A 27107-nucleotide genomic window follows, 5' to 3' on the forward strand; every position below is an offset into this window, starting at 1 on the left:
AAAATAATGCTTTTAACTTGGGATACTCCCTCATTCAGCAGAGATTACTGAACTCTAATAATATTGCGATGTGTGGGAAAAGACTAAAACACAGGTTGAAATAAAATGGATCCAAAATGACTTCTAAATTCAATTTTATTTAACTGAAGCACATACCAGGTTCCAAAAGGGCTCAGGTTACCATAAAACACAATAGTCAAAGTAGACAAGAAATGGTCAATGAAAACCAGTACTTCGTTGTTTGCTGGCTTCTTCAGTTCTCTTCTCGCAAGGGAGATCTTTGAGGCAAGTTTTCACTGCATCATTTGGTGTTCATGGTTGGCCAGCTTTTGGCCTTGTACACAGATTTCATACACTCTGAAAGGATAACAAAACCATAGATTAGGGGGACAAGCAGTGCTTTACAAGTTTTACTGAGTGATTGTTCAAAGAGGGTGCTGCCTTCAAAATACAACAAGAATATAAGCTTCCAACAGTTTGCTTATGGAGAGTGGTCGCCTGAGTGAAGGTGGGTAATCTGTCATGCTGAAGGCGGAGAAAGAACATTTCTATTCCTGAACTGTGATAGAGAAAGAAGTAGATTAAGAAGATCACTCACAGTTAAGAGAGTGTATCCGGAGATGGTCAATCAGCAAAGCGTACCATTTCACTTTTTGATCTCCTGCTCAACAAAAGAGGAAAGAACACCTTCTTAGCTGTGCCCTACATGGACCCAATTGTTAGAAAGGATAAAGTCTTCAGGATTTGTGTTCAATTATTTAAGAGATTGTTCTGCCAACAAGTATCTGGTGCCTAAAAGGATCCTACACCCAAGTTGTAAAACAGGGCAGCTTATCTACAGAGTGCAAGTGCGAGATAATGCTTGGAGTGGTGTGCGCCCTGGGACCAGAGCACACCTGCTCATTCTCATTTGGAGACAGTTAAGAATGGAAAGGCAATACAAAACAGCAACAGAATCTTTCTGCGCTCACTGGATATGCTATGGAACTAGATATAACATATGTTTTATGGTAATTGAGACAAGTGAACTACCTTATTAAGCAAACTTTTCTTCTTCAAGGGAAGCAGTCCCAGCATGACCCCTGGCAACACCGATACCACTTAGTTTGTTAAATATGTATCTCACTGAAACCAGTGACGAGATAACTTGCACTGTCGCAACCATACTTGGCATTTTCCAACAGCTTGTGCAGTCCTCTTTGGAAAATAATCTGACATCTAGGCATAGCTCACCTAACAATGACAAAAATAATGTTTTTAAATCCATAAAAATAAAGTAGATATACATGAAATATATCCACAATAATACTTTGTTTGTAAACAGATATATATCAAAGGAGAAAAAATGAAGCAAATCACCCTTTGTCTTGCAAATGATCCATTGAATATTTTTGATGTTGAGGATTTTTTGTAGGACACGACCTCGTCAACGCAGACTGCTGCCGGCAAACAGTTTATAGCCATCTCCTTTCAGCATGTGCCACATAACTGAGCTACAATGGAAACAAATATTTTCAGGTGAGCAGAATTAGGAAACAAACATTTTTTGGGCTATATAGGTGGAGGGTGGAAAAAAAGTGTTATGGATTTCGGATATACATCTCTGAAAATTAGCTGCCATCTATCTGGTCAAAATAGAATATCCTTTACCTTTTAGGCAGTCAATCTCCGATTGTACACCTCTCGCTTTTGCTCGTAAAATTATTCACTCCTTTTTCGTACACGTGGAGATGGAATCAGAGAATAGGTGTTCTCTCCATTAATGATTGACGAGTCATACATAATTTCATTAGGGAGCAAGTGTCTTTATCCCAGTGTGAAATTACGCACTTTAAGTTATCAAACAATCAGTCTTCCCGGCCCTGAAAAAAAACAAGAGAAACCAGTGAACATAAAACCACTTCTATGCAACTGTTAATAATATAAATTCTCATTTGCTCATTCATATTTTTAAAAGTTATGCTAAAAATGCTTTGCAGTCGAGACAATTACTGAACTGCAAGTCCTAAAAAAATATAAGAGATGCCTTGATCACCATGCAAAGTTAAGTATGTTTGCAGGCTTATTCTATACAATTCCAAATAATTAATGCACTTCTAAAATCTCAGCTTACGTGATTGATGCCACTTTCACTGCTTGTGAACTGGTCTTGAAGGTGAGTAGGATGGTGCACATCAGTGATCACAGCAGCAGCATAAGTGTCACTGTAGGGCAGGTCATTTGATGTTGAAAATAGCCATATCTGGGTTTCAGAATACTGACAGGCATAGTCACAAACGGCATTTTTAATGTATTTTGACGTACAACAAAATGCTATTCATAAACTTATGTGCAGTGTTTACGCCTCTCCTATCTTTCAGTGCAGAGATCTGATCACCCTACCCAAAAAGAAAACCTACTCAGACTGTCGATTCTCCACATCATGAATAACCCACCCCTAAAATCTACATCTGAGTAATGAATGCAACTCATTAGTTCATGCGGGTTGTGGAGATTAGGTTATGGGCCCCACAGTAAGCTACTTGGTATTCCGCTACCATGTACTTGCTTCCATTGTGCATTTATGTACCTTCCATGTACTTGAATCTGTGTGTTTGTTACTTTTCTCCTGAAAAAGCATATCCAATGCACTACCCTATTTCTCATCCTGTACCTCTATCAATATATTTAATCTACATATACTTACCTCCTTTATGCATCTATATACTTTCAGTGTACTTGTGGATCTACATATTTATCACTTTCTTCTAATTTAGCATTTCCAATGCACTATCCTATTTCTCAGCCTATACTTCTCTCAATACATCTTCCAGCCCAACTTTGACTCATCTCAAACTTTTTTACTTCTCTTTCCAATGCACTACCCTATTTCTCAAACTATACATCTATCAATATATCCTCTACATCGACTCATTTAGCCCAAACCCCATACCACTAACTAGGACCCCCAAAATAACCCTTTCTATACTCTCCCCTACTCTACCCCCCCCTTTTGCATCATCGGTCACCTCTTTTTACTATACCGATCCTCCAAAACAAACCTTTCTAAACTCTTCCCTCTGACTCTTCCCCTCCAAAATCCCTTTTTACTTATCCAAAAGCCTCCCCCAAAAAGCTATGACCTTCCCAAAAAAGAAATGTATATATATATATATATATATATATATATATACACACACACATACACAAATCCTTCCCTCTTCTACCCCCCCCCCACTATCCTTTTCAATCAAAATAACAGACTAACATGTTAACTTCTCAAATTCCATATTCCACTATATTAATTCACCACTAATCCTTTATGGGTTCCAGAGTAGCGTGCTACTCGCCAATTAAGCATTTCAACACCCCATCAGGGTTACAAGCTCTATATAAATGCAAACCTTTGTTTACCCCTCCCCAACCTTTCTAAAGCCAAATAATTGACTAACATAGCCACCACTCAAATTACTTTCATGTTTCACCATACTAATCCTTAGGAGGTCCAGAGTAGCGTGCTACTCGCCAGAAAAGCGCTTCAACACCATCAGGAGTAACAGGTGCTATATATTTAAAGAAAATGTAAAAAAAATAAAAATACCAACTTTTTTCCTCCTCTATCCTTCCGAATCCAAATAACTGACTAACCTATCCACCACCAAAAATTACTTACATATTTCACTATACTAATTCAAAATTAATCATCTATGGGTCCCGGAGTAGCGTGCTACTATCAAAAAAGCACTTCGGCGCATCGTCAGGGGTAGTAAGCGCTATATAAATGCAATTACAATAAGTATACATATTAGAAGTAAATGTGTGAGGGACAGAGGACAGCAGTTAGGAAATACTACTGGAGAGTGGGGTATAGAACGGACTAAGGAGGGGTTAAGAAAAGGGTGTAGGCAGGGACCAGTTTGGCCATGTAAGCACCCTCCTGGATGTGAACGTAGGCCAGGGGCACTGAGACACAAGGTTTCTTGTAGCTGTACGTGCTCCTCTTCCCCATCGTCAGCGATGCAGGTATGGGCAAGTCCTGGCACTTCTGACCTACCAAAGTGCCATCTCCTGGGGAGAAGTATGAAAGCTGGCCTGGCTCCTCAGATACAACATAGGTAAGACCAGTGGTCTAATTAGGATTGCCACTGGAAAAGTGTTTTACTGGCACCACCTGTAATTTTAGCTTTGACTACAATGCCAATAATGATTTAGTATTGTTAAGTCATTGACTGGCATTTCTGATCTCCAGTCTGAGCAGCACTTTCTGCATGCAGCTGTGTGTCATCTGCGCTCGATTTAGGAATTGGTCAAATGCCTGATTAAAATACAAATATATTTGCATATTAAGTTTATAATAAATAAAAACTACATAACCTATTTCTGGCAATGCATAGCACTTATGCATACATTTTATGAGATATATTTGAATTTTTCAGTACTTAAATTGCAACTGGACAGCAGACAGCAAGGTGGCCACCGTACACTGAACCTATCACCCTCTTACAGAATTGAACAAAGCAGCATGTGAACAAAAGTGGCACACAACTAGAAAGCAACAAGCATTGGCAAAGTCAACAGGTCTCGCCTATGCAAGAACTATCGGCTTTGGCAAGGTGTTTTAGCCATGTTGTTCACCAGTGTGACTGCTGTTCAGCATGGCTAACAGTTAATGGAGTGGGGTAGAATTGGATAGATTGGAATGGAGTCGAAATTGATTGGGGAAGAGTGGCAGAGTAGATTAGGGTGGCCTGAGGTATATTATAGTAGGGTATATTGGAATTGAGTGGGGTAGAATTGGGTGAAATGGAGTAGACAAGTGCTGTAGATTGGAGTGGGGTAGCTTGGGGAAGAGCAAATTGGGGTAGATTGGAGTGGGGTGGATTGGACCGGGTTAGATTTGGGTAAAGTGGAGTGGTAGAGCGCAATTGGATAGAATGATGGAATGGGGTAGATTGGAGATGAGGGGGTAGATTGGAGTAGATCAGGTAAAGTGGAGTGGGATACATTGGGGTAGACTGGAGTTGGGTAGATTGGGGCAGAGTGGGGTGCATTGGATTAGGATAGATTGAGTGGGGGAGTGGAGTAGATTAGGGTGGAGTGGGGATAGTAGATTGGGGTAGAAAAGTTTAGATTGGAGTAGATTAGGGTGGAGTGGGGATAGTAGATTGGGGTAGAAAAGTTTAGATTGGAGTAGATTTGAGTGGAGTGAGGTAGATGGGAATGAAGTCTGGTAAAGTGCGGTAGATTGGACTGAGGTAGATTGTGGTGGAGTAGATTGGTATGGAGAGGGCTAGATTACAGTGGAAAGGAGTTGGATAGATTGCAGTGGAGTTTGAACAGAAGAGTGGAAAATTGGAATAGTGTGAGGAAAATTGGATTAGGTTGATTAGAGTGGGGTAGATGGTAGTGGAGAAGACTGGAGCAGAGTGGGGTTGATTTCAGTGGGGTAGATTGGGTTAGATGGAGTGAAGTAGGGTAGAGTGGGGTATATTGTTGCGAACTGGAATGGAGTGGGGAATTTTAGTTTACAATGGTTTTCAGTGGAGTGGGGTAGAGTGCAGTGGGGCGACTCGAGTGGCATGTTGCAGTGTCTTATAGTGGGGGTGCATAGAGTGGAGTGGCATGTCAGTGTTGTGGTGTAGTGTGGGGTATGGGGTGTGTGGTAGCCCACTGCCATTAAAGACAACACACTTTCAATTGAAATTCCCATTACTTTTGCACCGGAATACGGTTTTACTGCATACAACTGATAATGTGTGCAAATGTTAGCAACTACTGTCTTGAGGTGTTTTGATCGTATTCAATATTCGTTTCTACCACACTCCAGAATAAAAAAATAAATAAAAAAAAAATAAAAAAAAATCCAACATGCTCTCCTCTTACATGGGAACTCATCAACTCAGCAGTACTGTCACAAACTATCACTCTGAATTCAGAAAATGAAAAATAAAAACACCACGCTCCTTGGAAGAAAAACCCTGACATTTGCCCTCCGTCTTTGTATGTACAGCAAGTGTGGTAAAAAGAGAACAAGGTTTCAAGGCTTGTTTATAGAAAGCAAATCTGTGGAAGAATACAGTAAACAAGATTTGGGCAACAGAAGGGGCGAACTCAAGCTGGACAGCCTAAAGCAAATAAAGCTAGCAAAAAGAAAGCCAGAACATTTATGTTTAAACCACATGGGTTAGCAACGGGCGAATGCATTCCTAGGTCAGTTTTCTTAATCTCCCCAAAATGCCTTTAGCAGCGGTGTGGTAGGCTTTGACCTCAAAGGGAGCTTCATTAAGTGGATTAAATAAAAAATATATATATATATATATATATATATATATATATATATATATATATATATATATTACCTACTGGCGGTCGCCAGTAGATAGTTATAGTTAGGACCATGTTTTCATAGGAAATCCGCAACATTCTATTTTGAATAACTTTGGTGCAGATTGACGAATCCTCGCGAAATTCTCAAAATAGGTGGGGCGCTCCGCTCCTTCCCTGAAAGTCTCGGGGGGATTCGTCAAGCGGGGGCTGAGAAAAAGGGGGGGTCCCAAAACGCGTTTTCCCCATGCATTTTTCCATAGGACCTTTAGTCCGAGCTACAGCCCGAACGGCTGAACAGAATTACTTGAAATTTGGCAGAGAGGTAGCCCTCAGGTCAGGGATGTGCCTTTTGAAGGTCTCGTGTAAATCTGTTTAGTATTTCCTGAGAAAATAGCATTTAAATCAATATATATATATATATATCTATAGGCACGCTCAGAGCGCGTACCGTAAGCTTACCGTACGCGCACGCCGCCGTGCGCGATTCTGATTGGTTGTTAGATCTTAGTAAACATTCGAATCGGTCGAAACCAGGAAGTGTCGTCCGCCATTTTGTCTCTCGCAGTCTGAGGGGGTGAAAAACAAAGGTGGATAACGTGTAAAGGGGGCAGGCTGGACAGTTCCTGACCCCCTAGCCTTGGTCAGGGGGTCCCAGAAGGACCCCCAAGGGCAAAAATGTATTTTATATTTTTTATGAAAAATCGCGGAGTGCGCGTAGCGTACGCGCACGGTAGAAATGGAAAAATTACGCGAACTACGTAACGTGGGCGCACGGTGAAAAACCTTAAAAAAAAGAAAATAAATACATAACTTAGCATTTATAAAACCGTTCAAATTCACTGAAAAAACCATAGGTTTCACACACGTTATAGTTAGCTGGGCATTTCACTCGTGAAAAACCAATGAAATTCCCCCGTTAAAAGTTAGTACAGGCAACTATAACTCACGCGACCGCAATCCTCTGCTGATGACGTCAGATATTACATCACTGATGACATATGTGTTTTTCTGAAAAAAAAATATTTGTAATATATGTATAGCTAACAATTAATGGAAGACGACATGGGTAAATAAGTGTCTAAATACAGTATTAGCATCAACAGAGGATTGCGGTCGCGTGAGTTATAGTTGCCTGCACTAACTATAACGGGGGAATTTCTTTGGTTTTTCACGAGTGAAATGCCCAGCTAACTATAACATGTGTGAAACCTATGGTTTTTTAAGTGAATATATATATATATATATATAAAAATAAATAAAGACTGGAACATAGTAGGAATTTTAAAAAAAATGTGAAGAAAAGATGGTGAAAAAAGAAATTGAGAGAAAAGACCGACAAAAAGTATAAGACGAAGAGAGAATAAAGGTTCGAGGGAGGAAAAAAGGTGACAGAATGAGTTTCAAGCATCATTTCTTATATAGATTATCCAGCCCAGGTGTTTTTATGTGTGGTGATTTCACTAAAATTATATATTCAATAGATTTAAACTGCAAGGACATTCAGCCAGCCCTCTTCTTCTACTGGCCTGTTGTGTCATTTACATTTTTGTCCCACCCACTGCAACATACAGTGACCAAAGGGTCAGCTCACGTAAGCCAATTACTAACTTCACTGTAACATCATTCTTCAGTTTCATAAGGAACACATTGTGAGATAGCATATATCTTTCAGTGTCATCAACTGCTATAGGACGCATGACATCTGAACAAAAAAAAAAAACAACAAAAAAAAAGAAATCTTTGCTTTTACACAGAATTCTGTACCTATAGTCCAAGTTTATAATCTGATAAAAAGGACTACAAAGCGCAGAATGCAAAAAGCAGCTCACCTGCAATGCTCATACATAGATGTGGGAAACTCAGAGGTTTGGTTCAGAAACAAACAATCATGTAGGAGGCCAATATATTCTAATACAGCTTTTAACCACTTCGACATCTACATTTTTACTGAACATATGATGGCAGCCATTGACATTTGAAATACTTGATAGAGTTGTGGAGATCCAAACAGCCGTGTGGTAAACTTTGCGAAAAGGGGAGTAGGGGCTGCAGAAACAGCTGAGACGTCATGACTGACACCACCATGCCCCTTACCACGGGCAAGACTGAAAATCACTGTCTCCAAGGCAAAGAGCACGATTATGGCCGCAATGTGGGATTTAGAAAAACTGTGCCATTCAAGAATAAAGGTACCAGTGGTAGGTGGGATGAACGCAAAGATGGACACTTCTTGCCACCACTTGTCTATCACTGGTCGTTCTGTAATGTTGAAAATGTCACGGCCGCAGCAGACAGAGCAATGACTGAAGAAGGGGGGGCCTCATTTGAACGCTGCCTGTGTCTGGTCCGACACGCTCTTTGACCCTGAGGATACCATCACCGCTGGGGGCCTGACGCTGTTGGTCTCTCCGCCGCTGCTTGTCACTCTGCACGGCCGCTGTGAGGAGAGACTACAGCTCCCAGCTTGCAAAGCGGCGACCTGCACCGCCCACTTCCTGCCGAGTGCGCCCGGAGGCGCTCAAATACCAGCTGCTCCCTCCGCGTCACGGACTCGCGCGGCGCCGAGCGAAGCCCGGGCAAAGGGCGGGCAGTCTGTGGCAGTCCGGGGCTGTCCAAGGCCACCTCCCTTTTGGCTGGATCACAGGAGTCAGGATCGGGAACTTACTGCTGATCAAGGAGAGGATATACTGACAGTGACTCCGGGACTACACAAACGCGGGGCGGGGTGGGGTATAAAAATAAAAAAAAACGCTGAGTGGCTAGACTAAAGAGGGTGAGGGGACATGGGTGTGGCAGCAAAACATATATATTGTCTTTTGTATTCGTTCTGGCCGGGGGGCACTAGGTTCACCTGTAGGCAGAATGGTGAGCAAAGTGGTAACTCGCTCAACTAAAACCAAATTTTAAAAAAACCCTGTGCAACATAGGCACATTCAGGAGATAGGCACACTTCCTCCCCCATTTGTCCAGCCTACTGCCATTGATCGCATGCTACAGAAAGCGATTGGGGCAGTATCATCCGAAATCGAACGAACGGAGAGGCGTCTATCCCTGACCCCACTCATGGAACCCCCTAAACTAACCCAGGAACCACTGATAGAAATAGTAGACACCTCATCTCCCTGCTCACAAGAAATTAGTGAGCTTGAAATCCCGTGTGCACAACAAGAACAGGGGGGGGGGGGGGTTGGTGAGAGCGGACACATTTTAGTGGAGTCAGCCCCGAGAGGTAGGAAACGGAAACCGTGTATAACAAGACCCAAAGCCAAGAAACCTAGAACAGATACTCTGCTTGATAGAAAGGGTAGGCAAGTGGCGGAGGGGAGAAAAGAACATCTACCACAACACATAGTACCACCAGTCTGGATGTCTCAAATAGTAGCAGAATTGCAAACACACCTGGAAATGTTCATTTCAAGCCAAATAAAACCACTCGCTAGCAGATTAGATAAAATAATGAATGAAATAAAGTGTAGGGATAGGGCAAGGGGCCCACCATCAGAATTGCCCAACTCTATAAATATAATTGACTCTAACCCAGTCCCGGAAAAGAATGGGTGCCCATGTAGGCCCAATGAGGGACAAGTTACAACCACATCAGGGGCTCACTCGGGGCATCAGGTTAAGGTCACATTACCATATGAAAAGGATCCACATAATAGATTGGAAGTACAAAGTACCCCAATGTTAAGGCCCACTCAAACAGTCCCACAGAATATAACATTGAATATTAAAGTAGTGAATCAGCCCGAGAGTATATTTAAAACCCCACCCGCCACTATATTACCTATCAATTTACCCCCTGAATCTTGCCCCCTGGTAGTAATTTTCACAGGGGTCCCAGAACTAAGGGGAGAGCAGAAAGAATCACACCAGGAGCTGAACAATAAGATCATACACTGGTTGAACCAAAACAAACCATTGCCAAGGGACATAGATGGTGAAATTTTACTGGTGAGAAGAGTAAATTGGCTTGGCAGTAGGAGAAAAGATATAGACGGGAATTGCATTGTCGCCAATTTTAGAGACAGGAACGTTGTGACACATATGCTGAATGAAGAATCAACGTACTCTGCAAGCAATATAAGACCTTTGCCCTTAAGCTATTTTTGTCCAAGACAGTCCAGAGCACAGGGGTTCTTGAAGCACACGAATGACCGAAGGGAGTGCCTCCAGGCAACTCACAGGAGGGATTTGAACCAATCGGGAGGGTGGATGGGGTTTAGGGATGGAGGACACCCTAGCTGGAGAAACAGGTTTAGTCCACTGGTGGCCCTAGAGGATAATGACTGACTAACACCCCCTCTTACAATAGAGGGACAGTATAGAAATGAGGGAATACCACATAACTGGGAGGTAGTAAGAGGTGCACAGAGAACACTACCACAGGATATATCATTTATAGAGAGTCGCCCTATAGAAAAGACAGGAACACCAAGGGACTTGCAGGTGTCGGGGGTGCCAGAGACCATAGCACACCCGGTAATAAGTAATGATTTTAGACCTCAAAATAACTTAAGTGGAAGGGGTCAAGTGGGAGACACTATACAGGATAGGGGGACGGTAAGGAGGTATACACCACCCTCAGAAGGACGCCTTAATACACTATCAAGTGGTAGAGGCCTTATAGTTAGGGACCGTGAATTATTAGTAAAGAGAGGCGTGAGATTTATTTCATGGAACACGGCTGGTTTGGCAAGCAAATTTAACAATCTGGAATGGAGAGAATATATGGGGCAGTTCCAGATAATTAGTTTGCAGGAGACATGGATTACCGACAATAGTTCCTTTCACATTTTAGGCTATAAATGTTTTTTTATCCCTGCCACGAAATCTAGTTCAGGTAGGGCCAAAGGTGGGTTGTCCATATATGTAGACTTGAGGGTGCAAGGTGTTTGGACAAATACCACTGGGTCTTCCCAAAATATTCAGTCACTGGGACTCAGATCGAATGGGTTTAAGCTAATTATGCTCAATGTCTATAACACAGGAGGAGGAGGGGAGAATAACCCCATCCTCAGGGAATTAGACTCCCGATTAAGACAAGAGCATCCCACAACAATAGGGGCAAAGACCCCTTCGCATATAGTTATGGGAGACTTTAATACCCATTTGTGCCCTCGCCTGTTTCCTGTTGAGAGCGAATGGTCCAATTGCCAAGCTAGGAAAGGTCCCCACTTTGACCATACGCTGGAGGGGAGGGCCTTGAGCAAGATCATGGATAAGCACGATTTGGAGCACACGGTCAATATGAGGACGGTGGGGAGGGACGGTTCCCTCCCTCCTACCTTTAAGGGAAGAGGGTGTGCCTCAATTATTGATCACATTTTAGTCTCCAGGCTCCTAAAAAACTGGGTTATGTCAGTGGATATCGAGTGGAGTCCATTCAGTGACCCCAATCCCCTCATAATGGAGCTTTTTTATCAGATGGAAGGGAGAAAGAGTTATAAGGATTGCTTTGTCATGAGTGCGACTGACCAAGGTAGGCGCCTTAGGTGGTCAAAAATAGATGGCATAGATTTTTATAGGTCCCTAATGGTCCAGGGAAAACAACCGATTGAAGATGGTTTAGACTTGGACATTGAGGGCCCTCAACTAATGAAAGCATTTGGCCATCTAACCAATTTGGTAGATGGGTTACTGTCAACAAATGTGCCAAAAAAAAGGGGTAATCAGCCAAGATGGTTTAATACTGAGTGCTCACGAGCCCTTAGAGACCTCAAAGGCAGTCTGAAACTCAAGCCGAGGGACTCCGAGAAAATAAGGCAGTGTAGATTGGCATACAAGAATGAGGTCCAAAAGAGGAAACTCGCCCTGCAGGATGCAGCATGGGCAGACCTAAGGGAGGCGGCTGAAAAAAAAAAAAAAAAGGATATCACTAAGTTTTGGAGTCTAATAAATAACCCATGCTTTCACGATAATGCCCCTGAGATTGGCCCAAATATTTTGCCTGAACAGTGGCTGGCACACTTTCAGGGCCTTTATAATCACTGCAAGGACCCCATTATAGAGGAAGAGATGGTGACCCCAGATATACAGATAGTGGATTTCACCTTAGCTGAAATCAGGGTGGGCATTGAGGGCCTGACTAAAAACAAAGCTCCGGGCCCAGATGGGATCCCCCCGGATCTATTCTTGAGTAATGTAGACCTATGGGCCCCAATTATTACAAGGGTTATAAACGCAGCAGTTACATGCGATTTACCCCGGTCCTGGTCTACAGCAGCTATAGTCCCCATTTTTAAAAAGGGTAATAGGGATAACCCCCAATGTTATCGGCCAATTTCGTTGATCGATGTAACAGCCAAAATTTTAGGAAGGGCCATTTTGAACAGACTTATTGAATGGTCTGAAGACAATAATATTGTTTCAGACGCACAATATGGTTTTAGATCTGGTAGATCTACCAGTGATCAATGTCTTAACCTGTACCTGTTGGCCGAAAAGTATACCAAAACGAGCAATGAAACTATTCATCTAGGGTTCATGGATCTGGCGGCAGCCTTCGACCATGTGAACAGGAGTAAACTCTGGACGATGTTGAGTAAGTGGGGAATAGACCCCGGGCTGATTAACATACGGAGAGAATTACACCGAGATACTACAGCCAGGGTACGTTACAACACTGAGGGGGGGGCTAACAGAAGCCTTCGCATGTACTAGTGGAGTAAGGCAGGGGTGTATCCTTGCCCCTTTTTTATTCACCCTCTATATCAACAACCTAGAGCAGTGTTTAATTAACCTAAACACTGACTGCCCAAAAGTAGGATCGCGTCATATTCCGGTCCCATTATATGCCGATGACGCGGTGCTGCTAGCTCGCACCCCAAAAGGTCTACAGACACTGATTGACGGCTTTGTTAAGTTTATGGAAGCCTTAGACCTGTCGGCCAATCTTGGTAAATCTTATGTGATGTCAGTAGGCAATAAATCTTGCCCCAATTTTGTGTATAGGATTGGGGGCCATATTCTAGAAAAAGTGAAGTCCTTCACCTATTTGGGGCTACGATTTGACGAGTTATTAAAATTCTCACCTTTAGTGGAGGAGCGATGCAGGAAATTAATTGCTTCAAATGGAGCCATAGCGAGTTATGGGAGGAGATTGGGCAGATGGTCCCCGGAACAAACCATGAATCTTTACAGTTCTACCTCATGTCTGCGGCCCTCCGGTACTGCAGTGCCAGATCTGTGGAATAGCCACTAGACCACTATTACTAGATATATGGCGACATTTAGGATAGGCACATGGAATGTGCATGGCATACACAAACCGTCACGGAGGTACCTCATCTACTCGTATCTCAAGCGCCATCGCATCAACATCGCATTGCTGCAGGAGACGCATATCATCACGGGCGAGATACCCCGCTTAAAAAAAACGCTGGAGGGGACAAATATTTGCTACTGGGTACTCGGCAATGGCGCGTGGGGCACTAATCTGGGTTAGGCATGGCACTCCCTTCACAGTGGAAGACACCATGATCGACAAACAGGGCAGGTACGTCGCAGTGAGAGGAAAACTTGATGGCAGACATAGTCATAGTGTCTTTATATGCTCCCAACGTGGACCAGTCGGTCTTTCTAGACACCCTCACGCAGGCCCTGGCTCCATGGCATGGTACCTCAATGATCCTGGGTGGAGACTACAACTGCGTTTTGGATATTAACTTAGATCTCTCATTTCCCCCGCTGACAGGTACAACATCTTATAAAGCTATGAGGGCGCTATGTGGTTGGGCTCAGCAGTGGCGCTTGACGGATATCTGGCGGCATAGATACCCGGCAGTTAGGCAGTATTCCTACTATTCAGGTGCACATCGCTTGCATGTCCGGTTGGACCGCTTCATGTTAACCGCTGATTTGCTGCCCCAAGTGAAGACGGTGGAGTATCTGGGACGCACACACTCGGACCACAACCCTCACGTCCTAGAAATAGGCTGGGCCGTGGAGGCACCGCCCATCCCGCGTTGGCGTCTGCAGCCCGACGTATTGTTGGACGCGGCGTTTCGCGACAGGTTGGCCGCTTCGGTGGCACATTATTTTGACGAGAACGAGGGATCGGCTTCCTCCCCTTTGATCGAATGGGACGCCCTGAAGGTGGTGGTCAGGGGGCACTCCCAGGCAGGTATGAAGGTTCAAGTAGAACGTGACCTTATCGCTATTGAGGTTGAGCTAGCGCAGGAGGAGGGAGTCGGAGACACGGGCCTTGCTGGCCGCCTGGGACAGTTACAGGCAGAGCATGCGCGCCTATTGGAGCGTCTTAAATGCCTCAATTATGCAGCACACTCTGCACGCACTCACCGTCAGGGGGACAAGGCGGGTAAACTATTGATTTGGTTAATACGCAATGATGAGCCTTTCCCCATCATAGCCCACATACGAACACCACAAGACACAATAGTCTATACGCAACAAGAAATTCAGCAGCAATTTGTTGCACATTATGGGATGCTTTATTGGTCCCAGGCGCAGGCTACGGAATTGGCCCTGCAGTGTTTTGCTGCTGGCTTCAATCCACCTCACCCTACCCCAGCTCAAAGCACTGATCTCAATGATCCCCTCTCAACAGATGAAATCCAGGCGAGCATCTTCTCGTTATCGAACGGGAAGGCACCGGGACCGGACGGTCTGCCGGCCGAATTTTATAAGGCGTATGCACATATCCTCACACCCCATCTACTGAAACTTTATAAGCGCGCGGTAGAGGAATCTAAACTCACCTACTCGCAGAACGAGGCGCTGCTGGTGTCCTTATTAAAACCGGGTAAACAACCAGAGTTGCTGGGCTCCTATCGTCCCCTCGCCATTCTGAATACGGATTATAAAATCTTTGCATCCCTACTCGCGCGTCGACTAGCGCCGGCGGTACAAGTTATGGTTCACCCGGATCAGAATGGCTTTGTCCCAACGAGAAATACAGTACTCAGCATCCGGCGTTTCTTCCGGGTCCAGCGACACTCACTTCCTTCCTGGCCGAGGTCGGGCTGTATTGTATTAGATTTGGAAAAAGCCTTTGATTCCTTAGAGTTGCCCTACCTCTCGGCTGTCTTAGGTAGATTTGAACTGGGTGATGGAACTGGGTGATGCATACATGTCCATGGTGCAGTTGCTGTATCAGCGCCCTACGGTTAGGGTACGCACGGGGCGGCTCATCTCTGAAGTTATCAACGTTCGTAGGGGCACTAGACAGGGCTGTCCTCTCTCTCGGCTACTTTTTTCCCTGGCAATGGAGCCACTTGCTTCGAGGGGATGGTCAGGAATGGGGTATACCTTTGGGGGACGGTCTTCACGCCATCTCGCTGTACGTAGACGACCTCCTGCTGTATGTCCGGGATTTGCACAACGTCCCCATAACCATCTTCAATATATTGGCCGACTTTGGGCAGTTGTCGGGTCTACGTGTAAACTGGGCGAAATCCGGTATTTAACCCTTTTCGGACGCAGTGGTGGAGACACCAGTATACTATCGCGATACCCCTCTGGCTTGGTACCAGGGCACGTTTCGATACCTGGGAGTGCTAGTATATCGGCAACCAGCAGACATGCTAGAGGGCAATCTGACCAGGGCTGTAACCGCCATCCAGGCACAAGTGAGATTCTGGAAAACACTACTTCTCACTGTGACGGGGCGGGTAACATTAATAAAAATGTTAATCCTGCCAAAGCTTTTATATTACTTTACCAGCATTGAGGTCCGAATTCCCTCCAAATTTTTCCGTGATTTGGAAAAAATGTTTTGCGACCGGATTTGGAATGCGGGGAGACCCAGAGTGGCGTTGTCGAAACTGTACGCCCCGATCGCGCAGGGAGGGCTGGCGGTCCCCAACCTCGAATTATATTATTTGGCGGCTCAACTCCAGTGGGTAACTAGATGGTTAGCAGGTAAGAACCTGGAGGATACGGCTACAGCTTTGCCACCATGGACCCGCTCGCAAGTACTGCACTTGTTTCACCCACTTGCTCGCGGCCGTCGAGCCACACCATGGTCACTGTCTCTTGCTCTTCACTGCTACAAGAGATGCCTTTATTTAACAAGGTCCACTACACCATACGCTCCGGCGATGCCGCTGCTAGGTACACCCAGAGGCAGCAGGGACACTATGGAACAGGTGCTGCGTGCATGGCATGAGGTAGATATTGACACGCTGGGCGATCTATATGCCGATGGTGAGCTCATCCAGTTTGAGGTGCTCTCCGCAGACACTGGCCTGGCACCCGGGCAGTTTCTATTATATGGTTCATTTCTACACACATTCACGTCCTCGTGGGGGGACATCACCACAGAACTCCCAATGCACCACCTTATTCAATACCTGCATGTTATGGGGGCGGGCTCCCATATTGTTCATTGGCTGGTATCCGCTCTTTTAATACACACTACGCTGCCGCTGACTAGGCTCCGCGCAAAGTGGGAGGTTGATAGGGGGCGCCCATGGACGGATGGAGAATGGGACGTGGTATTAGCGGAACCTGTCAACATACCACGAAACTCTCGATTCAAATTGATTCAGACGTTTGTTCTGCACCGCGCCTACCTCTCCCCAGACAACATAGCTAAATACTTTGGAGATATTACAGCTGTCTGTCCGCGATGTATGCTCCGCGGCGCGTATCCGTTACATATGCTTTGGTCCTGCACTGCACTGGCGCTGTATTGGCGGAGGGTCACGGCTATACTAGAGCAGTGCACCGGGGTGCTGTGTCAGCATACTTGGGAGGTATGCATATTAGGCTTATATAAGTGAAATAGGCAGAATAAGATAACCTCCCGCTTTCGAGACCTAGGCTATATTACTGCGAAGCGCCTGATTACTAAAAACTGGAAACGAGGAAAAGCCCCTGTTGCAATTAGCTGGGAGAAGTCATTTCTTAATTGGGCACGAGCGGAGAGTGTGGCATTACACAGAGAGGAGACTGCAGGTCTCCGCAAATTCCCAGCAGCCCAGCCTTGGGATACGTTGCTGAATAGCTTCACGCAACTCTGTAGCGCTGACGGTCGGCCCCCGCACACGCCCTCCACCAATGTGAACCCCTGAGCTCTGTGCCCTAGCGGCTTGACACATAGATAATAATTGTGCGTAATGCAAGGCTACTGCCCTTGGCGCTCATTACCTGCTCTTCGTTTGTTGGCCTGTAGAGCACGCCGTGTGACTGAGGATACTGTTTGGTGCATCTTGGGTCCATCTCCCACTATGGTTCTTGCTGGGGAAGGGAAGAGGCGATTTCTTGGAAGTCAGCGATATCTTACTGGGACACCCGGGGGTTGAGGATATAAAGGCTAATTTTGAGTTGGTTGTTTTATTGGTTTCTTTATCTTTCTGCTGTGGTTGCTGTTTCTATTTTAATTTTTTTTCGTTTGTGTTTTGGATTCTTTATTGGCGCCCTATCAGGTTTGCGCATGAAGTTTCACGACGAGTTAGTACAAGTCAGTGCCTGCATACACCGCTGTTACCCACTACTGAGGTTCAGTCCACTATGCTAATCATTGATGTTTAACTCCCCTCATGTACAAGGTGGTAGGTTGTACGCCGTCGTTGGCATCCCATGTGGCCATGCTGAACATGGTGGACTATGACACAAGAGGTGATCTGTCATCAATTCCTTTTACATAACTACTACATGGTAATTCACGGGCGTGTTTTGAACTGGACGCATGGTCGATCGCTGGGTATACCTGTTAAACTTTCTTCTGGCAATGATTGGCGTACGTCCTGTACGGTCTGACATGCTAGCCAAAAATGCTGTTGTATCATGTATTTCCTTATTTGCTTGTTAATGAGTATGCTGTTTATTTGAAAAATTGAAAAATGTCAATAAAGATATTTAAAAAAAAAAAAAGAATCTTTACAGTTCTATCTGCTGCTCAAAAGCCATGTATGGTGCGGAAGTGTGGGGATATGTAAATACGGATCAGCTGCAGCGCAAGGAAAGTAAATTTCAGGTCAGTCTTAAAATTACCCCAGAGTATTCCAGCTGTTATCGCGCATTGAGAATTGGGGAGGCCCTATATTGAAGACCTGGTCAAGTACAGACCCATTTTAAACTTGGCTTAAAATCTGGACAAACCCAGAAGCCGCGCTGAGCAGGCTCATTTTAAAAGACTGCCTGACAAGAGATAAAAGTATGAACATTCCCTGGCTAAAATATGTTGAGTCTAACCTGGATAGACTAGGCAGCAAAGACTTGTTCACAAACCCTGAAACAATCACTACTCAAGATAAAATGACACTAAAGAGATCCTTCATGGCCCAAAGAGACACAAGAAGAACACTAGAGGAAGGGTCCAAAGGTGTGGTGATTGCTCATAACATGGTTAAGACTACTGAGGGGATGGAACCCTACCTCAATCTCATGCATAACGCCCAAGAGAGGTTTTTAATGTGTCGTTTTAGGCTCAATCTTTTATCACATTTACTGGCAGACCCGCCAGGTTTTACTGTGTCAATTGAGCAGAAGGGTGCCTGCGGCTGCGACAATAGGTCTCCGCAGGACACCCTTCATTTTGTACTTTTTTCTCCTTTTTAGGTCTTGGCTAGTGAAGGCTGCGCTTGCGCAGTCTCGCTCGCGAGAGATAATGACTTGGGAGAAGAGGGGCTTGAACCCGCCCCTCTTCTCCCCTGTTCTCCATTGGCTGGCCTCGTAAATGTTGGCCAGCCATTGGAGAAGAGGTCCCGTCACTCCAATCATGCCCCGTCCTTTTCGGATCGGGGGGCGTGTTTTTTGCAAAAAGTCTCAGGGAGGAGACAACAGCAAAACACGCCCCCGAATCCGAAAAGGACGCTCCCTTTCTCCGAGGCATTTCTGCTGCCTCGGAGAAAGGCGGTGGTGTCTTTCGGTGCCCTCGTGTTTTTTTAAGGACTCGCACAGTGTACTTCACACTTTTCCATATTCCTTCTTGTTTGTTTTCATTGAATCCATTCGTTTTTTAAAAACCTTTTTTCCCTTTCCGTTTTCTTCCTTCTCCCATTTGTTTTAACCCTTCACTCTCTCAGTTTCTTTGGTCACATGTCAATGATCTTGCTCGCCGCGTGTCTCCCTCCTTCTGTCCGCCGCAGCCCCCACATCTTGAAGTAATCAGGAGCGGGGAAGGGTCTGCCCCCCTCGCATCTCAGGTTAAAGGAGAGGGTCCACGAAATGTGGTAGAGCCATTACAGGAAACCCGAGAAGGCTTCACCAGGGACTCCAATTGCCATCGCATTAGGATTGATTAGAGACCAGCAGTACCGTAATGACCCGGGGAAAGGGGCAGCCTGAGTCGCAGCACAATAGACGGTCTCCGATTGCTTCCTCGCCCGAAGATTGCATCACTGGGTAATTCCCTGAGTCCGGTATAAAGCCTCCATGGTAAACCTCAGGCCTCAGAACACTTCAAAGCACTCAAGCGTCGAGTGCAAAAAGGTGCAAAGGCAACGGTGCCTAACTCAAGGACATTGAGATCTCAGTGCCCAGTGATTTGAGGATCACCCGTTGTCTCGCAGATTTCAGCAGAGAGCCGAAATACTCACTCGTATGTGTTGTTTCTGGACTGAGATCCCGGACATGTACTCCGGCAGGGGGCCACTTGGCTGGGATCGCAGGCAGATCAACCCCCTATTCCCCCCAACCCCGCCCTTACGTTCGGACGCCTCAGGCGACAAACGCAGGGGCGCGCGGATTGTTGTGCCTTGCCATTGTGCGCACTCAGGATGTCCTGGGGAAAGAGCGTGTGTGTGTTTTAAGTTCAGAACATCACTCCAGGAACTGAGCTCGAGGGAGACACCGGACTGTATCCAGCAGGATTTACTTCTCGTTTATAATGAATGCACTTTTGGAAGTAGACGGGACTTTTTTGCAGAAATTCTGAAAGAGTCGTAGTCAAATTTGTGCAAATTCTGCCTTGCGTGTAATTTCTTGAAGGGCTCGCGCATTCCATACCCGAGTAACTCCTTTGCGCCACAGTAAAGCCTTCGTCCAGACAGCCGCTTGGTTTTAGGGCGAGGCCATCTTTTTACAATTCGAAGGATTCCGTGTCAGTGAATCAAAGGGTAAGTAATTGAAACTGTGTGTGAATATTTGCCCCTAATCTGTAGTTTTCTTTCCTATAATCCATTTATACGTTGTTTATCCTTTTTGCAAATCGTATATACAACTATACCTTCCCATACTCAGTCCGTTGAGCACGTATTCCCTTGTCGTTTGAAGAAAAGTTCTCTTTTTTATGCTTTTATCAACAAACATTGACCTTGACTCTTTTAATTGCATTTTTTTTATCATACTTAGAAACTTGCTCCTAACAAATTTGTAAAGTCTTGCTTGGTGTTTTGTTTTCACGGTTTCATTTGCACGGTTTCATTTGCAAGGTAAAGTCGCATAATTTTTGTTTACTCGTCTATTATAAAAAAAATCTGTCTTGTACACTAATATGAAGAAACTACATTGACCTGTTGACTTTCTGCCTGAAAGTATATTTTATAATGTAGAAATTGAGCAGGAGGCATTTTCAGAGTTTGTTTTGGACGTGTGTATTACATTTTTGTGTCAATCGTTGTTAGTTGCATAAGATAAATTAGCAGTAACTGTGGCTTGTATATAATATTGAGAAAGAATCCACTTGAAGCCCTAGTGACACCACGACAATGTTACTGCTCCTGAGTTTCAAAAAGAGACAACAATATAAACATGCAGTGGCTGAACTTGACAGATTAAGAAATATATCCCAAATTATATATAACAGTCGGTAGACGCATGCCTCTACAGTGTTCTCTTATATTTTGAAACCAGAATTGGTCAAGTTCGTATCCTTTCAACGTTCCCTTTTCAAACAATCATTATCAACGCCAAGTCTGGCCCTGGCATGGTAGTGCGATTTTTGTTTAGTATTAATAAAATTTGACACTTCAGGCAGCAGTTTCAGCAGAGAGGACAAAGAAGGAATGGGCATGGGATCCAAATACTAATCATGCATATTAGTCTGGCCCACTGGCATTTTGCGCTGCTGCAGCGTTTTCCTCATATTTATGGATTTGCCAAACTTCCCAAATAATGCTCGCATAATAAATCTCGCTTTGGAGAGTGATTAAGCTATTGACATTGTAAATAACAATGCCGTTTCTTTAAATGTTTTAAAAACATAAACAAAAAAAAGCATTTACAATGCAACGGTCTCGGCATTGTTAAAGTTAGAGCTATTGGCATTGCTCATGACAATGCCGTTTCTTTAAATGTTTTAAAAACAAAAATATAAACAAAAACAATGTCAAGAGCAATGCCAATAGCTCTAACTTTACCAATGCAGAGACCATTGCATTGTAAATGCTTGTTATTTAATGCCACGGCGGAAATTTAACAGAAATTTTAAAAAGGGCTAAGCTGACAAGCTAAATCTGCTTTGCTCTTTTTACAAAAAGCTCATGAGCCGCTGACATTATGCTGTATGATGAATTTTATGAAAGTTGCGCTGAGACTAAGAAAAACTAGAGGGGAGGTTTCAAGGTGATCATTATGGTTATATGTGATCTGCTTTTTTCTGTGGCCCTAATGCAATATAATTATAGTTAATGGACTGAGGGTGAGTTAATTGTGTTTCCCCTTGATGATCTGTTATTTCAGTCAGGGTTCTTAATATGATTTAATTGTGTTTTTAAGGATGAATTACATTGTGTGTATTTATATGACTTTTATGGTGTTTTTTAATCACCGAATAAAGAACTACTGACTGAATGACTGACGAATAGCTTTGCAAACAACATAGCCTATGTGAGGTGATAAACAGGTGTACTCCTAGGAAACAGCCTCCAATCGTGGTAGATATATGCCTCTAGAAAAATCCACAGGACTGCCTCCATTGTGAAAACCATTTATACAGGGATCGCCAAAAAACGCAGGCTATACTTAATAAATTGGAAGCACAGATGAGTATGCGTCATACCTGCAGGAACTACCTGATAGTACAACGAAGAGATCTGGCGTTCTGGCCAGAGCTACTGTCTTTGGAACCGAGGAACCAGGGTCAGAACTCTGCGCCCACTCAACATCCGGTGATTATAGGCAAATTGCCTAAAGGAAAAACCAATGTGACCCTGTGGATGCCCTTGTACAAGCGCTATGAATACCTTCAAGCTAAGTACTGCTCCATAAAATTGAAAATACAAATTCTCATCCTATTAGAAGCAAAAAAAAGAAAAAAAAAAAAAAAAACACATTTGCAATTCAATAGGTCTCACATTTGCGGGAGTTTAAGCTACTGGCATTGTAAACGAGAATGCCTTTTATTTATGTGTTTTGATAATTAATAAGGTAAATAAAAAGGTATGGTCATTTAGAATGCCAATAGCTCAAACTCTCGTAAATGCGAGACCTATTTTATTTCAAAGAAGCGGCTGCCATTGTCCCGGGCACGCTGAATGTTGCAGGTAAGCAAGTTGTGCCTGCAGTAGGAGAAACTCATTAAAGAAAATAGTGCTTACAGACTAAATAAGACATACTATGTAACAACAGAAGTAAAAGGGCCAGTCCAAATGGGAGGTAACAAATGAAGACAATGCAGTACTAAAGGGGAACAAACGCCGATTAACTGATCAGATGCCAGCATTTACAAAAGCCAATGACAAAAGCCAATGAAAAATATGGGCGGGGAGAGGGCGTAGCTTCAAGTCCCTACCTGAATACAGCATGCCTCGCAGAGCTATGCATGCGCTGCCCAGGCTGGACCTAAAAAATGGGTCTGGTGATAATAATAAGGCACAATCATGCTAAATAAGTGTCCTACAGACCAGTGAGCGCTTGTGCCACTTGTAATGCTGCTGAAATATTTGCTTATCACAGAAGGAGCTCATATATGGTTCTACAGCCCATACATGGGTGCACGTTTTTCTTTGGCACCATTTCAGAGGGATGTTTCCTCTTTTGCCTCACATTGTGACTCGACGCAAATAAGTAAACACGTTTGCCCTATCTCCCTTCTTTGGATTGCTGATGCAGACACAGGTGCTCGAGGCCTGAGAGTGTCACACACAGTTCGTGCCCCCGAATGTACGTTTTGCGAGTGGCCAGTGGTTTCAGGGACCTTTCAGGCAGATGGGTATAAGTCACACAATGCACCCATCTGAAAAGGACGACTGACCCCCTATTAAAGTAAGACCAGTTCCCCACTTCCTTTAAAGATGTGGAGCTGTGGTCCATCTTTCACTGATTTGCTCCTTACTGTTTCAGCATCAATGGGTGCCTTCACTGGACTTTCCCCATTTACTTGCCATAGACTGGGACCATGCACAATATTAATATAATAAAAACCTAATGTGTTGAGCATTAAAAGTTTACACTTGGGCACATGCCGCGACTTTTGCAAATGGCTGCCTTCCGACTTCAGAAGCCTTATGTTTAGCATCAATCCTGAAGAAACTACAATGCACTGCAGAATGTAGGCACCCTTTTCAAGGAACTAACAAACCGGGCAACATTATAGAAAATGAGCACTGCAAGTGCCAATTTAATTTAAGACATGGGACATATATCACAAAGGGTTCACAAAGTACATTATTTTCAGGCAGTCTCTGCTACAGTTTGGAGGTGACTGGTATCTTACCTAGTTATAGAGCTCGACCAGTGCTATTTTACCACTTAAGACACTGGTAAATGGTGGTTTGTTAAAAAAGCATGTACTGATTAGGTCTTTAAATGGTTTAGCATGTGTTGACAAAGTAAAAAAGCAGAAAATACCACAACAACAAAAACATACAGGGCACCATGCAGCACAAGTCAAAACAGAATACAAGATAATAACCACAGTACAACACATCGTATTGCAAAAACGAAACACAAAGACACAGCAATACCAAAAAAAGCAGAACACATCACCACAGCTAAAAAAGGACACAACTAATATGAAAATATTAGTGTCACACATTGATATCTTTAGAATCCTACTTACATAATTTGGAAATAAAAGATGCTACACGCACTGCCTTCACTTTACAAAAAATAGGGCCAGACAAAAATGTTTTTAGCTCCGGTCCTGAGATTTGGATCCCGACCCAATTTGTTGGCGATACAGCTTATTTTTTTATTTTAGAATACTGAAGCTATTATAATTGTCTGACATGAAACTTTAGTAAATATCACCTGCCTTAAGACCAGACAATTAATCTCAGGGAAAGAAGTAGATTATAACTTATTTCACTAGCTCTACAAGCGTTAAAGCAAATGCAGTAGCAGATGCCAGGGCCTTCGGGAAATGCCCAGCAAGCTTTATTTTGCACATGTTCCCAAATAAATGAATACTTTGTTTTATCATTTACAAGCGAACCCGTTTCAATAAATCACGACTCAGGAGGCAGTCAAGTTTATTATATGCTTGTGGTTAATATGCATGGTAGTAATTTATTTTATAGTGCAGTTTTACCACTGTATTCTTCTTTAGTGTAACTGTCTGTCAAGCAAGTTGCATACATGTAAGGTCAGATAGCTCTTCGGAGACAAAAACTGGCGGCTTGTTCAAGGAACTAACAGTAGCATAACAAAACAAAAACAAAAAACAAAAAAAAAAAAAACAAATTAAAAAAATAAAAGCACAAAGCAGGAAAAACACGGTGCAGTACTAGTGTCACTGTGTGCTCTTTGATGCGTTTACAAATACTTTGCTAGCACACTCACATATTGGTTGCTATTTTACGGTTTTCTTGTGTAGGGCGTGCTTGCTGGTTGAACAGAGAACAAACACGCCGTGCAGCCCAGGGTTTCCTGCTAGCCTTTTGCAGAGAGCAATTTGTCTGCATGTATACAGTGCCTGTCCTCACCTTAGAAACTCTATTGTGACGTTTTTGGTACAAATCTGCTGTGTGGTTTACTTATAAAAGTTAGATGTGGTATGCAGGTGAGGGCTCATTAAAAAAAAACATTAGCCCAGAGCTCCGGATCTGAAAGATTGTGCGTGTCCTTTGTCTAGTTAATTGGTCTTTGACGCCTCTTGCACACATAGTATGTAGTGCCACCTGGAATTTACAGGACATCAGGGCATTCTTGAGGTCCCCCCACCACCTCTTAAGAGTCAGACGGAGATAGAAGTATGTGTAGTTGGTGAGTTTATAATACCTAAACTGAGGTGCACCAGCACTTTTGAAGGTGCTCTTGGCCCGCTATTTTATGTAGATCCCAAGATGGAAACCTGAGAACACGGGAGGCTCTCACTCTGTTGCTTAATAGTGGATCAGGATGCTTTAGATCGTTATGTTTCTAGTTTTTGTTCCATTTATATACTGGTTGTGATTTTCTCAGGATTGGTGGAAGATGTGGGACTTATTTTCCTTAAAGGATCAATGAGATTTTTCCAAGTGTGACGCAGTTTCAGAGTTATCACAGAAAGTGCAGCAGGATCTCTTTATGGAGGTGTGTGGGGTCGGGTGTGTGTGTGTGGGGTCGGGTGTGTGTGGTCGGGGTGTGTGTGTGTGGGGTCGGGTGGGTGTGTGTGTGTGTGTGTGGGGGGTATGTGTGTGTGTGTGTGGGGTCGGGTGGGGGTGTGTGTGTGTGTGGGGTCGGGTGTGTGTGTGTGTGTGGGGTCGGGTGTGTGTGTGTGTGTGGGGTCGGGTGTGTGTGTGTGTGTGGGGTCGGGTGGGGGTGTGTGTGTGTGTGGGGTCGGGTGGGGGTGTGTGTGTGGGGGTCGGGTGGGGGTGGGTGTGTGTGTGGGGTCGGGTGGGGGTGTGTGTGTGTGGGGTCGGGTGGGGGTGTGTGTGTGTGGGGTCGGGTGGGGGTGTGTGTGTGTGGGGTCGGGTGGGGGTGTGTGTGTGTGGGGTCGGGTGGGTGGGGGTGTGTGTGGGGTCGGGTGGGGGTGTGTGTGTGGGGTCGGGTGGGGGTGTGTGTGTGGGGTCGGGTGGGGGTGTGTGTGTGGGGTCGGGTGGGGGTGTGTGTGTGGGGTCGGGTGGGGGTGTGTGTGTGGGGTCGGGTGGGGGTGTGTGTGTGGGGTCGGGTGGGGGGTGTGTGTGTGGGGTCGGGTGGGGGGTGTGTGTGTGGGGTCGGGTGGGGGGTGTGTGTGTGGGGTCGGGTGGGGGTGTGTGTGTGGGGGTGTGTGTGTGGGGGTCGGGTGGGGGTGTGTGTGTGGGGGGGGGGGGTCGGGTGGCGGTGTGTGTGGGGGGGGAGTCGGGTGGCGGTGTGTGTGTGGGGGGTCGGGTGGCAGTGTGTGTGTGGGGGGGTCGGGTGGCAGTGTGTGTGTGGGGGGTCGGGTGGCAGTGTGTGTGTGGGGGGTCGGGTGGCAGTGTGTGTGTGGGGGGTCGGGTGGCAGTGTGTGTGGGGGTCGGTTAGGTGGCAGTGTGTGTGTGGGGGGGGGGTCGGTCGGGTGGCAGTGTGTGTGTGTGGGGGGGGGTCGGGTGGCAGTGTGTGTGGGGGGGGGGGGGGTCGGGTGTGTGTGTGGGGTCGGGTGGGTGTGTGTGTGTGGGGTCGGGTGGGTGTGTGTGTGTGGGGTCGGGTGGGTGTGTGTGGGGGTCGGTGGGTGTGTGTGTGGGGTCGGTGGGTGTGTGTGTGGGGTGTGTGGGTGTGTGTGTGTGGGGTCGGTGGGTGTGTGTGTGGGGTCGGTGGGTGTGTGGGTGGGGTCGGTGGGGTGTGGGTGGGGTCGGGTGTGTGTGTGTGGCAGTGTGTGTGTGGGGGGGGTCGGGTGGCAGTGTGTGTGTGGGGGGGTCGGGTGGCAGTGTGTGTGGGGGGGTCGGGTGGCAGTGTGTGTGTGGGGGGGGTCGGGTGGCAGTGTGTGTGTGGGGGGTGGGGTGGCAGTGTGTGTGTGGGGGGGGTCGGGTGGCAGTGTGTGTGGGGGTCGGGTGGCAGTGTGTGTGGGGGTCGGG

At 45.2% G+C, this 27107-nt stretch overlaps 1 protein-coding gene across 12 annotated transcripts in view; it reads right to left on the bottom strand.

The window, feature by feature from the left end:
- Positions 1-27107, bottom strand: part of AMMECR1L (AMMECR1 like) — a 1417960-nt gene that overhangs the window by 1383640 nt on the left and 7213 nt on the right. For 4 of the 12 annotated variants that reach the window (XM_085634444.1, XM_085634445.1, XM_085634442.1 and 1 more), the window contains exons 2-5: positions 1651-1862; positions 1360-1493; positions 1033-1233; positions 157-357 (exon numbers count right to left, since the gene is read on the bottom strand). The exons of 2 other annotated variants lie outside the window; for them this stretch is intronic. The gene's annotated coding sequence lies outside the window, so the exon portion shown is untranslated. Of the gene's footprint in view, positions 1-156; positions 358-598; positions 662-1032; positions 1234-1359; positions 1494-1650; positions 1863-2113; positions 2205-27107 lie in introns of all 12 variants that reach the window. 6 more of the 12 variants (XM_085634449.1, XM_085634448.1, XR_014970645.1 and 3 more) reach the window with 4 other exon arrangements.

Source organism: Triturus cristatus, chromosome 11, assembly GCF_964204655.1.
Source record: "Triturus cristatus chromosome 11, aTriCri1.1, whole genome shotgun sequence".
Taxonomy (NCBI): Eukaryota; Metazoa; Chordata; class Amphibia; order Caudata; family Salamandridae; genus Triturus; species Triturus cristatus.